This window comes from Dermacentor albipictus, chromosome 1 (assembly GCF_038994185.2).
Source record: "Dermacentor albipictus isolate Rhodes 1998 colony chromosome 1, USDA_Dalb.pri_finalv2, whole genome shotgun sequence".
Classification (NCBI taxonomy): Eukaryota; Metazoa; Arthropoda; class Arachnida; order Ixodida; family Ixodidae; genus Dermacentor; species Dermacentor albipictus.
The window spans coordinates 485,556,751-485,574,599 of NC_091821.1; the positions used below are offsets into that span (position 1 = coordinate 485,556,751).

A 17,849-nucleotide genomic window follows, 5' to 3' on the forward strand; every position below is an offset into this window, starting at 1 on the left:
GAAACAGCTGTTCGCAGGTGGTTCAGCGGTTCTTTATTCTATGGTTCAGCGCTTTGTGTTGTCTTATCTACCTTCTATGACCGTTTCGTTCTGCCTGCGCTACAACAATCTACAAGACGACCTATCGACAAGTTCATGGACGCCCGCACGCCAAGTTTCATCCTAGACGCCAGCGCTCGTTTCTCTCCTAGCGGAACGATTTCATCTCCAACGGGTGTAGGTTTCCGCCGTCGCCTCACTTCACGGTCGCGCCCGCGTTCAGTTCGCGCTGCGCGCGAAACGTCTCTTGTTTGCAACGGCGCCTCTTCGGATGACTGGAAATTATTATTGTGTTGTTAACTGTCACGACAGCAATGAAAGCACGAAAGGGTTGATGCCACCAGTGAAATTCTGCCGATTCACAAGAAAACGGTACGAAAAAAGCAGACGACAGACTTGGATTACTGCGGTGCGCTGAGCGAAGTAAACAACTGGCAAACGAAGCGAGCTCGTTCATTGATCACTCCTGAGTGTATGACGGTTTTTATATGTAACCCACATGAATTTATTAATTACTCGGTACATAATCCTTTTATTCATATAAAACATTTCAGTTGCTCGACGAGTGGTTGTCCTGTCTTCGTTCTCGTGTTTCGTTTGTGTGTGCGCTGCCCAAGAATGGAAACCACTTCTGTTGTATGCGCTAGCAGTGGCCGAAGTTCACGCGTGCCGAGAATTGAACTCCGGTCATGTTCAATGCACGATGCATTGAACATGACCGGAGTTCATTCTCGCATCACCACTGCGCCGATCGATCGAGTTACTGGACTATACACGCCCGCGTATTGGTCGCGCCGGCATTGCTGAATCATGAATGATTACTAATACCAGAGTCCTTCCATTTTTTTTTTGGTCACGAAACTGCCGCCTCAGTTTCATATAGGGCCAGCGCCCGCCGCTAAAGACGCAACCGTGCATGAGAGGGCATGCGAACGCCGCTACCGCTGTGGTTGTGTGTGGGGCAGCCTCGGTATTCTAGCTTTTTCAACTTCTTCAACCGTCGCTTTAGTTTCGCGCAACTATTTTTAACATTGAATATGCTTAAATTACTGCCTGAGCGCGTCTTCTGCCGTGACATGAGCGCTCGGGAAGAAAAAGAAGCCGCTCATAACATGGAGGTTGCGGCGGTCTCAGACCAAAAAAAAAAAAGAAATCTGGCATTTTAAGAGCTAAAACCACTACACGATTATAAGGCACGCCGTAGTGGGGGACTCAGGATTAATTCTGACCTCGTGGGATCCTTTAAAATGCACCTAAATTTAAATAAACGGGTGTTTTGCATTTCGCCCCCGTCGAAATGCGTCCGCTGTACACGGCCGGACGGTCTCGGTCCAGATTTCTTCATCATCGCCGTTCGCCTCAACACTTCCGTGGGCTCCGCTTTTTAATATTTGCCTGAAATGAAACACCGCGCATTGGCAACAAAGCGCCAGTGGTCCCAATTATCACCAGATGCAGACATATGGGCTGTTGCACCCCCGCTTACCCGTAAGTAAGCGCCAACTCTCCGCTGCGCATAGCGCCAGATTGTTCGCCGAGCACAGCTGTTCACTTTCTGTTAAACTGTGGCAGAGAAGGACTCTGACTGTGGGCAGTATCTTATAAGGAGGTCCAAAGAATGACATTGTTATTGCAAAGGGCTGCTACTGTAGAATACTTAATGACAAAGAAAAAGAAATTGAGCTGCTCCGTGCGCTTAAGATTTCTCTGCAAAGCGATGCCATTTCTGAATGAGATTTAGGTAGGATTAATGCAAGACAAACTTCGCTACTAAATGTCTTCGGTGCGGCTTTTACCAACGGATTAAGGCGAACGTGACGTGTTAGGACCTGCACAGTTGAAACTAGCTGTATTGTAATTAGGCAATTGCCTTAGCAAACAGTCGTTTAGAAGCGTCAGTAAGCCAAGCACTTATTCACGCTGCTCGTGGTTTCGACGCACAAACGACGAGACTAGGTACTTTGATTCCTAATGCGCAACTGTTTACAATATGTTAAAATGCTGCAACCACCGGTCCTGATATTCTTACCATGGTCGAAAAATAAAAATAAAACTTTATAATTCGATTAAGAAAAGAAATAGAACGTGTTGGTGCAAAAACAACATACAAGCGCGATCATTTATTCATCATGTAAAATAAGCGAAGAAGAAGAAGTGTATCTGTTCGGTCGCTGTTTTTATGTGGTGCTCTGAGTTTTCTGGTTTTTTGGATAGTTACGGTTACCTTTGACGACGATTGAATAACAAGACATCGGGTGAAGATTCGACGAGCCAGGCATCTTACAGGTACGACATTTCTTTTTTGAAGACCTGTCTATTACCCCGCCGCTACGGTGGTCGGAAGCCGAGAACATCGTCACGAGCCTTATGCTCGTCCAAACGTAACAAGCCATATGAATGACGCTACGGGCCGTAATGAAAAGCCTGGAGCCTTGCAAGCGTCACAAAACTTCATAAAGCCGGCACGTTTGGTTCTCCCCAACTCAGAATCAACTTCAGCGAATTCAGGAATGATGGCTGATGGTGAAGCCGAGACCAAGAAACCTCGCCTAGAAGATGGCAAGTACGATGATAGAACATCGACTTATGAGCTAAGTGATGAAGAAGATATGGGTGAAGATGCGCCATTTACTATGGTCACGTATAAGAAAAAGCGAGCCGAAGGCATTCCGGTTGTCTTTCGCCCAACAAATGAAGGTACTACTTTTATGCGAAGCATATTACGAGGGCTCAACCCAGCTCCTCAGGCGCGGCGGTGACCATGAAATCACGTGACACCGTGACGTCACGACAGAGGAGAAGTGGCTTTGGCTCAACTCTTGCAAGACGGGCTGGGTGGGAATCGAACCAGGGTCTCCGGAGTGTGGGACGGAGACGCTACCACTGAGCCACGAGTACAACGCTTCAAAGCGGTACAAAAGCGCCTCTAGTGAATGCGGTGTTGCCTTAGAAACGCGCTGTTTCTAAGGCGTGCGTCTCTTGCTCAGGCGCACATTTCGTTGCCGCGCCGAACGCTGCTTTGCTCGACGCTCACCGCGTCCAATGCGGGGCGCGTAGTCGCTGCCCTGTAGCCCATTGTCTTACACCCCTTGGCGGGTCGACGGGAACGCTGTCGCGTTCCACTCTTGAAGGCGAAGAAGTAATGCATGAGTTGTTTCTTCGTCTAGCCGAACCAAATATAGCCAAGCAACAGCAGTTCACCAGGCTAAACAGTGGTTCAACAACTAAAATAAAGGCTAGTATGCTTCGCATCCTGGGCTTAACCTTACCTAAGCCACAGCCATTTTTTTGGCAAGTAAATCCAAACCGAGTGTCTGCCGAAATAGTTTCTGCTGCCAAAGAGAAAGTACAGTCTTTCAGGACGACCAGAGATGGAAGTTTCAGTGTTAGCGTTGCTTCCTTAGCATCGGCGAAACGCCTTTTGATGCTCTCAAGTGTAGGTGGCCTGGAAGTCAAGCCATTCATCCCAGAGTCGTACACGCGAAACGTTGGGAAAATAAAACATGTGCCTCTGCAGTACACAGACGATCAACTCCTAGACTTCTTGAAAGACGCAGGAGTTATATCGGCACGCAGACAGATAAGGTATTCCCGCCAAGAAGATGGAGCAGTGAAGTCATATCCACTTCACACGGTAATCCTGACTTTCAGAGACGACCGCCCTATTCCTGGAAGAATTTACTTGGGTTTCACCAGTCACCCTGTCGAGGAATACCTAGGACCCGCACTTCGCTGCTATAATTGCCAGAGATTCGGGCACATGGCGAAAACCTGCCGTAGCACACGCAGATGCAAAATCTGCTCAGAAGACCATGACCACAAGCAGTGCAAGTCACTTCTTCAACCTAAATGTGCGAACTGTGCGGGGAACCATGCCGCCTCCTTCTCAGGCTGCCCACAGAACAAAGCAGCGGCGCAAATGCGTCGACATGAACTAATTCATGGAAGACAACCGCGACGCAATGAACCCGCACCAAACCTCGAGATTGTTCATCCAGTGTCAGATCACCCACCTCAGCGGGCACCGGAACCACCACAGCCAAGAGCACCAACAAGATATCCCTCCTCTAGAGAACAACCAACAGTGCAATCAAGAGACCAATCAAGAGGATCACAGTCAAGCGCCCAGTCCTATGCATCAGTACTACGGAAACCCAGAGGACAACAGGCAGAAAGTAATACACAAGAAAGCTCCTGTACTCCCACACATTTCTCTCAGCGACCTTACGCATCTACTGCAGAAGTAACACCAGCTAACAGCGAACATACTACAGCATCGGTGACACAACTGATTTTGCCAATGCTTTTCGCAGCTCTTAAGGCAATCCTATCTGCTTTGCCGGAAGCAAACAACCTACCAGAAGTAAAAGCCTTGTTGCCTCTAGAAGCACTGTTGTGTCAACAATCCGGGCCGAAACTGCGGCAGGCACTACATGAATAACCGCTACAAAAATGTCTCCATATTTCAGTGGAATGCCAACAGTCTTCGAAGAAAGTGCGCTGACTTTCGTAAACTGCTTGTGCAATACAACTTCCCAATACTTTGCATTCAAGAGGCGGGAATCACTGACGACTTTCGCCTCTCGAATTATGTGATATATAAGACTTCTCGTCAAGGTGCTGTTAGCAGAGTGCTCCTGTGCGTCAGAAAGGACCTACCATCTTATCAAATTCAGTCCAGTGATTCAGACTTCCCGGAATTCATCGCATGTAAAGTATCCTTTGGCAAGCTCTGTATAACAGTGATTAATCTATATCTACAACCTTCAAACCGGATTTCAGTAGAAGCGCTAGTGGATATATTCAATATAGCTCATTCTAATGTATTTATATGTGGCGACTTCAACGCACACAACATCATCTGGGGCAGTGATCACTGTGATGCACGGGGTAATGTTATTGAATGCGCCATAGATAAATGCAACTTGACTGTTTTAAACGATGGGTCGCCAACATTCCTTCGTGGATATCATTACTCAAGCTGCATAGATGTTACCCTGTGTTCACATGATCTAGTGAATGGTGTGGGATGGACAACAGATATGGAAACGCGCGGAAGTGATCATTTTCCCATTCTTGTTAACCACCCTAGCATGCACTGTGATATCAGGCGTTACAGCAGACTAACCAACTGGCAAGCTTTTCGATACCGCCTAACGGATCAAATTAACCAACATGCAACAGTGGAAAAATTTACAGAATTTTTGCAGGATAATATGAACATATGCACAAAGAAGGTCCCAATACCAAACGAGTATGCTGCAGTTGACGGAGAATATGAACACCTAAGAGCCATCCGACGCCGATCCGAAAGAGCTTACCGACGGAGCGGAAGTTTAGAAGCATACAGAAACGCTCAGAAAATACACAATGTAATGCGCAGACGAATGGAAAGCTTAGGCAAACGGCGCTGGCGCGATTTCTGCGGCACGCTGTCTCCTCACACGGCTGTCCCACGAATTTTTCTAGTAATTCGTTCTTTAAGCGGACCTGTAACACAAAGCTTCCCATTTCGTGCTCTCGCTGTAGCCCGGGACACGTGTGAAATAATAGTTGCAGATGAATTTTGTGAGCTCATTTCCAGATCTGCCTTTTCATCACAATGTGCAGAATTTGATATTTCAGTAGAGTTGGCTAAGCGAAAAATTACTGCTTGCTACTGGGCCCAACATCCTCAATTAGATCACACTTTCACATTAAACGAGCTCCAATGTGCAATTGCATCATGTCGCCAAAAGTCCGCTGCTGGGCCGGACGGCATTACGTACAATATGCTAAGAAACCTCGGACCGACAGGTAGAAATGCGCTCTTAGACATCTATAATAACTTATGGATAGAGGAAACTGTACCTGACTCTTGGAAAGTCGCTCGAATCATACCAATTTTAAAACCTGGTAAGACGCCCTTGTGCCTTGAATCCTTCCGCGCCGTTAGTTTGACAAGTTGTTTATGCAAAGTAATGGAGAAAATGATTGACGCGCGACTTCAATGGTGGTGTAATGAAACGAAGGTGTTGTCCAACTACTTAGTAGGTTTTAGAAAACATAGATGCACAATGGATGCAATATTAGATATAGTAACCTGTGTGGAGCATGAGCGTGCACGTGGAAACATGACGATAGCAGTATTCCTAGACATCAAGAGGGCATTTGACACCGTTAGTCACGTTCATGTTCTGCTAAGCATGTTGGAACTTGGTCTGTCTGGCAGGTCCTTGCGATGGATTTCTGAATTTTTATCAGGTCGCAAAATATTTGTTCAGACGGGTGAAGGAAAGAGTGCTGAACATATTGTCAAACAGGGAGTACCACAGGGAAGCGTACTCAGCCCCTTCCTTTTTAACTGCGTCATGGCTGATTTAACGCGAAGACTGCCATCACAGTTAAAGTTTTCACTATATGCAGATGATGTGTGTATTTGGACATCTGGGTCTAAAGCTAAACTACTCCAGATGGCATTGCAAGACGGCATAAATATCATCAACCAATTTTTGAGAGAAAGAGGAATGGTACTATCACATGCAAAGACTGCTGTATTGCCCTTCACTCGGAGGGTGTTAAAAAATTTCACTCTTAATCTGGAAGGACACCCTCTAATGATTGTCACACAGCATCGATTTCTTGGCATAATACTTGATAGGCAGCTATCCTGGGCACCCCACTTAAAAAAACTCGAAAACGAGGTCAATGCCATAGTGACTGTACTTCGCAGACTTGCAGGCACATCATGGGGCGGATCAGTATCGTCCATGCTGACTGTTTACAATGCATTAATACGACAAAAAATTGCATATTCCGCGCCCATCTTACACGGACTTTCCCACACGTCAGAAGAGAGACTTCAGACTTTTAGCTAGAGGACTACGCCTATGTCTAGGAGTTCCACGAGCGACTTCGAGTTCTCTTGTAATAGCTGAGGCTCGCCAATCACCATTTCCAGTTATGCGAACTACAGAAACATGCCGGCATTATTTCCGCCTTCAAACCCAGCATAAAAACCACCCATTGGCTCTAGACATAATGAAACGTGATAGAAGTTATGTTCATATAGAAATTCAAAAAAATCTTCACATATTGCCAGAAAATGAATTTTGGAGCTCAGACATCGAATATCCTCCATGGCTGCTTACAGTTCCAAAAATTGAATTGTCAGTAGAAGGGATATTCAGCAAAAGAGACATATTCATTCAAGCTGCTCAACAACTAGCACTATACCAGATATATATGCGGTATTCAGGATACACACACGTCTATACAGACGGCTCCAGTACAGCAACCTCTTCAACTTCATCATTCATTATACCTCACCTAAACAAACGAGAATCATTTAGGTTATCTCGTGCGACTTCGTCCACAACGGCTGAACTGTTCGCAATCCTATGTGCGGTAAAATTTATATTGTCAGCAACAGAAGCGCAAAAATGGGTAATTTTCAGCGATTCACAGGCCGCTCTAACATCACTCTGCAGCACAAAGGGGAAAACATTCAGCGACAGTATAATATATGAAACACTTAAATACCTCACAAAGGCAAGCGAAGCAAAACATGCAATAGCATTCCAGTGGATACCAGGGCATTGCAACATTCCTGGCAATACAGCAGCCGATGAAGCAGCACGACAAGCGCACCTGAAAGATGATACGGTTCCGCTCCCAATATCAAAGAATGAATTACGCTGCATTATAAGGACAACGTCTTTCAACATGTCTAGAAACACTTGGTTTGACCAGAATTCTAAGAGCTCTGACTTATATCATATTGATCCATTTATTGAGTTCAAATTTTCATTGTCATTAGATAGAACTATGGAAACGCTTATTCATCGATTAAGGCTAGGCACTGCCTACACAAAGCATTTCTTACACAGAATTGGCCGAGCGGAAACCCCCGAATGTGATTGCGGATTTGTAGATGAAGATATATATCACCTCCTTCTAGATTGCCCACATCACGACACACCAAGATGCCGACTTAAATCAGCGCTAAGTAAATTAGACCGCAGACCTTTCAGTTTAAGGAAACTTTTGGGCCCTTGGCCAACAACGGCCTTGCAGAAGAGCGCTTTAAAAGCACTAAAGACTTTCTTTGAAGACAGCGGCATCGCTGGACGCTATTAGTGCTTTCATTGTTCTGTTCATTTCAATGTGACCCTATATATCCATCTGTTTGGGAATTATGTTATGTTGACTGCTTTGTTGTGACTGTATGTGCTAATATATTTACACGATGTATATACCACCCGCTGACTAGACAATGTGTTATTAGGCAACAGTATCGTTTGTACTTTTGAGACTTTCGACTACATAAGTGTGGAGACATTTACCATGGATATTGTATGTACCCGCTGACCCGCTGACTAGAAAATGTGTTATTAGGCGACAGTATCGTTTCTACTTTTGAGACTTTCGACTACGTAGGTGTGGAGACATTTGCAATAGTCTTCCTGTGGAAACGTTGCTTTATAAGTCCCGGTGCTTGTGTGAAATGACTATTTGATATGTAACCGTGAACCCTGAATGATGTATGACGGAACCACCCAAGAGATAAGGAGTAGCCGGCGCCTTAAATTGCGCGCCAACATCTCCTTATATCATATCAATAAAAAATTACCGACGATTACGTTACTTCCTAATGCGAAATTTGAGCGCAGCAAATAAGCTGTTTCACCTTTTCGATAGATTGAGGCAAAGAAATCGAGCAACACATGTATGCGCTATCACAGAATTTTTTTTTTATTTTTCACACGTATTCCTTTAACAAAGACTCCATTAACAGTTCTTGACAGTCATGAAGGAAGCTTTGTGGTCGGAGAAATAGACTGATATATGTTCGACTTGGTACACCAATGCTTGATTCTCAAAGACGAGATCTATACAAGTGCCTCGCGAGGTTGTCACAGCCGTGGGACGCGTTACGAGCGAGAGGAACGGGATGTTCTCCCGCATAAGTGTTAGGAAATTGCTGTTTGTCTTTATGTCAACATTAAAGTCCCCCACTACTAACATCGGTGTGGATCGATGGACGGTTATTGCGAGTTGCAGGAAGTGCACGACGTCTTTCGTGAGTGCGGTAGCGGACTCACGAAAGCGGTATCAGTCGGTCGCTGCTAGCGCTGGGGGGATGAAAGGGGGGCGGAGCTGCTTATGAGGCCGACGACAACGCGAAACCCAGGAACGGACGCCAAAGAGCCATTTGTGTAGCCAGCCCTCCTCCACAGTCTCTCCTCCTCCCTTCCATCATCCTCCCTCGCCCGGAGAGCCGACAGCGCGCATGCGCGGCGGCGGAGCAGCGGCGCATGCGCGGCGGCGGAGGCGAGCTGGTTACGAGGCCGACGCCGACGACGACGACGCCGACGACGACGCGAAACCCAGGAACGGACGCCAAAGAGCTGCGCTCTAAAAAAAAAGCGGAGCGAAATACAGACAGCACAGAGGCGTCCGGTCACGAATGGTCCACCATTTACAATGCAAGAAGTTTGTTAAAAGCATGACACTGATACATTAAGCATAAAGAAATAACATCAAACGTGATAGATATGCATTGGGGGGCAGGAAACAAACACCAGCAAACGAATGGCAATAAATACAGAATGCATCATCGATTGTTTCTATAAACAAGAAAGTGTAAAGCATAAGCATTTCATAACACATGGCTAAAAAACTCTCGAACGAACACAAATGGCTTGTTAGAGATACCACCATTCTACTTCTTCAGCTGTTACTTACAACACGTGTTCGGCATCGTTGTCCCACCCCGCTACTTCAACTAAAGGTCCCAGCACTCGAAAAATAGCGCAGCACATGCACAGAACGCACCCCTTCACTCAGCTCGCCTCGCGCTGCGCACGCGTTTTGGTACGCTAACGATGCCCTCTGTGGCACAGTGGCGCCGCGTCGCGGCACCTTTGGGCAGCATATGAACCTCTCCCATAGCGTGACGGCGGAGTTTCGTGACCAGAAAAACATGGAAGGACTCTGCTAATACTTTCAACTTCCGTCTCTTGAGCAATGTTAAAAAATGGCCAAACTGTCTACATTACTGCCTCTATTCCATATTGTAGGAGACGTTCTAGTTAAAGTTGTGTGCGCATGTCATACTTGTGCTATGCAGCGATGTATTTTGTTTATTTCCGCACAGTGTTGATGGAAGTCCGTTGTCGCCATCAGAGACAACACGGATTCGTAGGAAACACATTGTGAGAAACTGCAAAAATGACTTTAGCTCGTGTGTGCCGTATGTATGTGCCACATAGTATGTGCTGATGATTTTTCCGGCGGCACATACGATGTCGTTTCCAATCTCAGCGTCACTTACATGGCTAAGCAGACGCTGCCCTTTCGCCGCATTGCAGCCATAAAAATAATCGTCAAGCGTACCGATCTTCGTAAAGGTAAATAGAAGCGTGTACAGTCTGTTTCACGCTTATGGGAAAACTCGGACTTATTGCATCGCGATGTGGCATGCAATGGAGTCGTGCGGCGGCAGCAGCTCCAGCAGGCGCAGACGCTAGGGGGGCTGAGTCGTGATCCGCGTCATCTGCTACGGCGGCGCGCGCTGGCCGCATTGTCGGGAAGCGTGCTACTGTCAGAGCAGTGCACCGATTTAATCGGTACTGCGGGAACTGAGCTGATATTCTTTGCTAAACGTTGTGCGACGCCAAACTCTGAGCCTTCATTGGCGGTAATGGAATTCCACAAACTTCTTTTGACAGCATGCTTCGTTTGTTCTTTCGAAAGGCCGGGGTACTGAGCGCGTGCATGTATATTTCTTCACTGTGTGTGCTACCGTAATAAGCAGCGACAAGACGCACCAAGATGTGCGCGCAACGTGCCCAGTCTTTATTTGACTCGAAAAGAAAACAAAGCACTCAACAATGATAACTATGGGAGCCGATAACAATGAAACAAACGGATACGCTTAAAGGAATGTTTTAGGTTAAGACAATGAGCTGGAAGTGATTTTTCTCGACAATCATTTACTACACCAGACAGAGCCTGCTCGCCGGCAGGGAACTGGACACGTCACGCTCCAAACTTACGTTAGTATCGCTTCATGTCCACAGCGGCCGGCAGCGATGACAGCGCTCGTCCTGGAAGGCAGTGAAGTGTAGAATGACTTGATACGGGATGTGCTCATTCGCAGCACCTCTCAGCCCTTGAAGATGGTGGATCGAAGCCTATCCTCGGGTGTCTGATAGAGGGGATGGTGCGCCAGCGATACTTTCAACGAGCCCCAGACATTTTAAATGATGTTGGCGCCCGGGGATTGAGGCGGCCAATCCAAGAGAGTGACTGCGCGCTCTTCCAGCAGTTCTTGCACAACACGAGCAGTGTGGATCGGCAACCTATCAAGTTAGAATTTATAGTCGCCTTCCAGAAACGGGCCGTCAAGAATGTATGGAATCAGTACGTCGTCTATGACTGCCCTGCACCTTTCAGCAATGAACTTACCTTCGAGGCGTATCAGTGGGCGTCGCACAACGCTTAGTAAAGAATACCGGCTCATTTCGCGCAGTAACGATGAGATCGGCGCACTGCAACTGACAGTAGAACGCTTCCCGACAATGCGGCCAGCGCCGTAGCAGACGACGCTGTTTAAGATCCCGCCCCTCGACCACCTGCGCGAGCTGCGGCCGCCGCCTGACTCAAGCGCTCGCCGCATCGCGATGCAATGTGATCCGAGTTTTCTAAGTGTGAAACAGACTGTACATCGTCCTTCGAAAAATTGGAGGACGCTTAAGCTTCGCCTTCAAGAGTGGAACGCGACAGCGTTCCCGTCGACCCGCCAAGGGGTGTAAGACAATGGGCTACAGGGCAGCCATCACTTACGAGGCGCTCCGCATCGGACGCGGTGAGCGTCGAGCCATATGATCGAGCAACGCAGAGTTCGGCGCAGCAACGAAACGTGCGCCTGAGCTAGCGGAACGAACCAAAGAACTCGGTATCTCGGAGGGGGAAATGATGCGCGCCAGCCAAACGTCGTGATCGGCACGGGGAGAGAGATAGACAGATAGTGATCTAAAGAAATGAAGGACGCTTGATTCTGCAGAGGGAGCAAGGCGAAGCGTTGTTAGGGGAGAGAGTGCGGGCCGCGACCCGCCTCGCACAGCTCCAATGCGCGCTTGGCGCGCCATCTGTCGGGGCAGCGCCGTACATGGAGAGCAGGGGGTCTTCTGTGTGTGCCGCAAGATGGCTCTGCGTGTGCAGAAAGCGCAGAAGAAATGCAGCGGAAACGCACTTCGCTACTCGTGTAATTGCGACTTCTGTAAGTTACATGTTCATAATTACCGATATACACCGCAGTATAACTTTCCACGGCTCGTTTCGAAAGCAACACCGCATTGACTAGAGGCGCGTTTGTACCGCTTGGAAGCATCGAACTCGTGGCTGAGTATTTCATTGAGTGCTGGGATGCAATTTTTTATTGGGATGTCTTGCAAAGAAATCTTAAAAAGGAACTGCCGATAACAGCACAGGGTATACGTTTCCTGCCGGTAGACAGCCATCAGGGCTTTCCGTATGACATGATAATGCTCCTGGGCCTCTATAGTCTTTGGAAGACACGGATGGCGGCAACGCACGCCGATGTGAATGCGCGCCCAGCGCGAGAAAATTTTGTTGAAAGCATTATTTTCATACGTGAGATATATCGTGTACAGGCAGATCCGCCTGACTGGTTGGGTAATCTTGATGAATTAGTGAATTTCAAGAAATTTTAGCTTGTCACGTTGGTCCAAGTAGTCCAACGGGTTTTTATGTATGTCATTTTGTGAATAAAGAAAAAAAAACTCGTGGCTGAGTGGTAGCGTCTTCGTCTTACACTCCGGAGACCCTGGTTCGATTTCCACCCAGCCCATCTTGGAAGTTGCCTTTTATTTATGAAGTGCCTGCCGTGATTTATCGCTCACGGCCAACCCCGCGGACTCCGACACCGACGCTGACGACACCGGCTTTTCTGCGACAGGAGCTGCTTAACGCTATCGCGTTAATGAAACGTCCACGCACACACACGTAGGCACACACCGCGCGCGGTACGAGACGTGCCCAAACACGCGCAGTGCAAGAGGCAATCAAGGCGGTGCGGACGAGAGATGGGGAGAGGCGTGTACCACCCGCTAGTGGAATTTTGCCCCGCGTGCGGCGCTCTCAACGCCGGCGCAGCAGCGCCGCTCTTGGTGCCGTTCTTCTCTGTATAGCTACCCTCACCGCATATGCAGTATTCGGAATTCGGCTGCCACGAAGTTGTCGTGTCAGCCCAACAAGATCCTCACGCCATAGAGTTTCCTACAAAATTACTAGAGGGAACTCTGGCGCCGCAGTCGTTGTCCTACCATGGGAATGATGGGAAATACATGGATTTGTCTGATCTTCATGCTTATGGATTCAAACGTTCTTGTGGCTTTGTAAATTACGCTATATAAATGTTATTGTCGCATATTTCAGCGCAATCTATATTCTTCGAAGTGCAGAAGACGCCGGGAACGCGTACAATTGCTATTAATTGGAACGATTGAGCTTGTCTATGATGTGCCCAAATCGAAACGCGCCAAGCGTCTCAAGGCACTGGCATGCCCGCGATAAATTCATAAGGGCGTTTCATTCGCTTCTCGATACGTGCGTCCGTGGCTTAATGGTTTCAATACCAGGCTTCTGTGCTAGAGTCCTTGCGTCCGAATCCTGCCATCGGGCAATTTTAATGATGTTTATTTAATTATTTATTCCGCAATTTAATGTTGAAAATGACGAGTTAACAAAGTCACAATGCCGTTTGAAGCCGAAAGGACGAAGTTTAGGCAAATCCGTGTACTTCCCATAATTCCCATGCTGGGACAACCGCTCCTATTGCAGCTCCCGTAGACACTAGCGCCAGAGTTCCCTCTAGTAATTCTTGTAGGAAACTCTATGCCTCGCGCTACCCGTGCTCGGCGTCAGCTTCTGGAGAAATGATGCGTGTATATTGCCCGTAATTGCGCATATGTGGTGCCTGCTACTAGCCATATTCTTACGCCAAACGCAACAAGAAGCATCAACCCGAACGCCCGCGTGTGCCCCTGTACGAAGCCGCAAACGATCTGTGTGATTACGACGTGAAATGAAAATTGTGTTGTGAAATTCAACCTTAGCGCTAACCTGGTTCGTCCATCGCCGTGCTTGCGCTGCGAATATATATATGGGAGCCCTCCCTACATATTTCTAAAGGCGCTAAAGCCGACGCATCAAATGTTTCGAGCAGTTACCGTCACTTTTGTAGAAACCTGTACGTTGTAACATAGAATTCTAAAAGACATGCTTCTCGTCCACTTTGTTGTCCCGTGTGTCGCGCTGGTAGTATACTCCTGGCTTCTAACAAGAACACCTTGTCAGTACGCGCTATTCATAATGCAGGATCGTAGGCCCATGGCAGGCGCACTTGCCGTAGAATTTTTCAGCTTTCTGGTCAGCCTCGCACGCCTCTCACGGTTAGCCTGTTTTGTGGAAATAAATATTATTATTATATTAATAATGTTATCAGATATTATAGTTTCTTCACTGTAATTTATAGCAATCACCCAGATTTCTTAAGCTAGTCATGCATTTAACCTGTATTAGATCAACATTGTTATGACATGCTCATGGGAGTCATTTCAAACTAGATTGCTCAGCCAGAGAAAGTACAAATGCAAGTCTCAATGTTTATTCCGATTTGGTATTCCTAAACAGATTACATTGGCAGAATTTCATGCCTGCTTGCATTTCCTGCATTTCAATGTACAGAGGTCGAAAAACTGATTCCTTTTCTTGCTGTCGAAAAGCTGCTTCAATGTCGACAGCAAGCTATAATTATTCATTTCCAAAGTGTTAGGCAATGACTATATGTCTAAGCTTATCAATGCGTTTTCGTTCCACGGACACAATTAAGTTTTCTCTCTCCCTCTCATTGACAACCACGGCATGAAACCGTTCACTTTCATAAGTATCAGGATGCAAACATTCTGAAATTTGTCCTGAGCATTTGTCTGCATCCTATAGTGTGCATGTTTGTATCAAGTTCTGGGGTTACAAACGGAGTGATCTACATATATTGTTATATTGCAACAAACAAAGTTGTTTCACTTTGTTTTCAGATCTACAATGTGGTCATGCAGTAACGACTACATTAATAAGGAAAAAAAAACTGCAGATTCAGTGTACGTGTTGGAAGCTATGCGAAGTGAAGTTTTTGTCAAGTGGTCAATTAAATGCTGTTAAAGTAACGGCGATATATAGAATTTGTCTTCATTTCAACAATCGAACATGTAATCTTTTGCATGGTTTGCTTATGTACCGCATAGGTCACAACATTTGTGTCATGTAATCTTTATGCATTACACTGTTCACAAACCATACATAAACAGAAATGGCAGTTAATGTAGATGCACGCTGCGAGACATCAACACAGTGACGTTTGTTGAGCAAGGAATGGTGCGAGGTGTATACAGGTGAATGAATGACGTGCTTATGTACTTATTTATTTATATACCTCGCAGGCTGCAAAGTTGGAGTATTATGCGAGGGGGAATAAAAAATTTGTTACAAAAGGAAGAAGGGCACAACATTAAGGAAAAAAACAGCAAAAAAAGCACTACCGAATCTTGATATGCCGACATTGAAAGGCGACATTCACAAATGGGCACCTTTCTGGGAGCAGTTCGAGCAGACTGTTCATCTCAACAACGATATATCGACAGCAACGAAGTTTTTCTATTTACATCAATATCTTGCCGGGGAAGCGGCAGCGACCATTACCGGTTAACCGACCTTTGACGCTTGCTACTAGATGCCGTAGAACTTCTCAAAAACGTTCTGGCGATCTTAAAGAATAGTGCGGCACAACCTGACAGCGCTTCGCCATCTACCTCATGTAAAGTTCGGAAGCGATGTACGCGGCCTCAGGCAGCTGTATGATACCACGCAACTAAATATCCGCTGTACGACTGCGCCAAAAGTACTCTCAGTTTCTCTGCAATGCTGATAGATATTCTACAGAAGGCAATTGTCATACGAGATCGTTCTTGCATATTGGCCTCGAGCTCCACCACTGGAAAAGCTGGCGCCACCGTCGGCGTGACGTGCTAGGAGGGATCACGTGGACATAGCGGCCGCGTCGGCTGCTTCGGGTGCGCCGAAGCGAGCTGAAAACGAGTTTAAATTTTCTCGTATGCTGCGGTCCTCATTTAGTGGCAAAATTTTCCCGCTTCGAGTGTCTCCTTTACGATGATTGAAAGCACTACAATAGGTAGTGGCTGCCTTTGAAGGCGCGCAACATGGTAGGCTACTGCTCGGTGCCGCAGGGCCGGACGCACGTAACGGAGGCCGGTGTCAGCCTTATTCACACGTAGCCGCAGGACAAGGAGCTGTGTGAAGCCTGACTCGCGAAACATAAAACCAGCAAACATTCATCGGCTACAACTCGGGTATGCAGCAAGCACAGACGCGAGGAAGATTTCTGCTACGGCGCCCGGTCTGCGATGTTCTGAAAACGCGCACTGAGACGCTCGCCCGAGTCCGCTGCCCGACTAATGTCATGACGGTTTGGTCTATGAACTTATCGAGGCTATAGATACTGGCAAGTTCAGTGGAGTGGAAAGGCAGAGGTAAGAAGCACATTTAAAAAAAAGCATGGCATGTGGTCATGTTTGTGTTATGAATAATTGCACTGGATTACAAAAAACGAGCAGCGGGAAATTGCACGGTGAGAACACCGATAAACATACAGTGCGACGCAACTCGAAAAATAGCATTGAAAAGTCAAAGAAGTTAGAAGAAAAAAAGATTGAATCATCGCGATGGCACATCACAGTCCCCGTAGGCGTCGAAGTCTCTACAGTGAAATTATTTTTGAACAGCTCTGATAGCGCCCACGCAACAATGGTTGCTCGTATACTGCCAATACTCATATTCTGCGGCCTAAAGCTCATGGCACGGTGCGAAAACGCGCGCGCGGAGAAAGCGAAACAGTACGCGGACAAGCATGCAGACGCGCAGTCGGTCGCTGCGAATCTGCGCGATCGCTGCATTGAGGCTTCATTCTATTACGCTCCATTTAGTTATACAAACACTATAAGAACATATTTCACATAGTTTGCTCTCAGCGGTTACCTACCTTTCACGCAAGGAGCCGGTTCGGGAGACTCTATTGCGGCGACCGCGCGCAGTGGCGTTCACTGTACGTTTTCGGTAAAGAGATGGCGTCTGTAAACGACTGTTTGCTGTCAGTTTGCCCAAGATTATTATTTAGACAGTAAGAAACTTCTCTCGTTTCGAAACTACTTACAGAAATGTCCGGGAGAGCTCGCGCGTGGTGTTTTCAGTGAGCGCTGACAGCAAAACCTATGAGCAGCGCGCCACGTGATCCCTCATACTACGCCAGCGAGGCGCTTCCGATAGATGGCGACTCCGTAACTCCTCGCCGCCAATACGCAACGAAAGTGGAATCAGACTTTACGTCAACATGAGCCTGATACGAACATCTCGGAGCCAGCACTCGCAGCTGCAACATCGGAAGCAGAGTCAAAATAGCTGCTCATGTTCACACGTATTGAGTTAGAAAGCCGAGAGCAGTGCAACACATCGTCACAACGATCTGTCGATGACCATGCTGGGAGAACTCGAGGGAGCACCACCGCTTTCATACTGCACAGTGCATCATGCAGCTGGAGCGAGTGTTTCTTCTGTCGATCTAAGAAGCACGGTACACGCGCCTGCGACGCCAGTCTATCTGTTGTTTTCAAAAAAGAGAAGCTAGGTGAACATAACTGCTGTTATAGATGCACATCGATGACGAGGTCACC

At 47.1% G+C, this 17,849-nt stretch overlaps 1 protein-coding gene across 1 annotated transcript in view; it reads left to right on the plus strand.

Moving 5' to 3' along the window:
- The first annotated feature begins 2,205 nt into the window (after nucleotides 1-2,205).
- The window catches only part of LOC135911992 (uncharacterized), a 69,472-nt gene continuing 53,828 nt past the window's right edge, over nucleotides 2,206-17,849 (plus strand). The window contains exon 1 of the transcript XR_010567534.1: nucleotides 2,206-2,325. The gene's annotated coding sequence lies outside the window, so the exon portion shown is untranslated. The remainder of the gene's footprint in view (nucleotides 2,326-17,849) is intronic.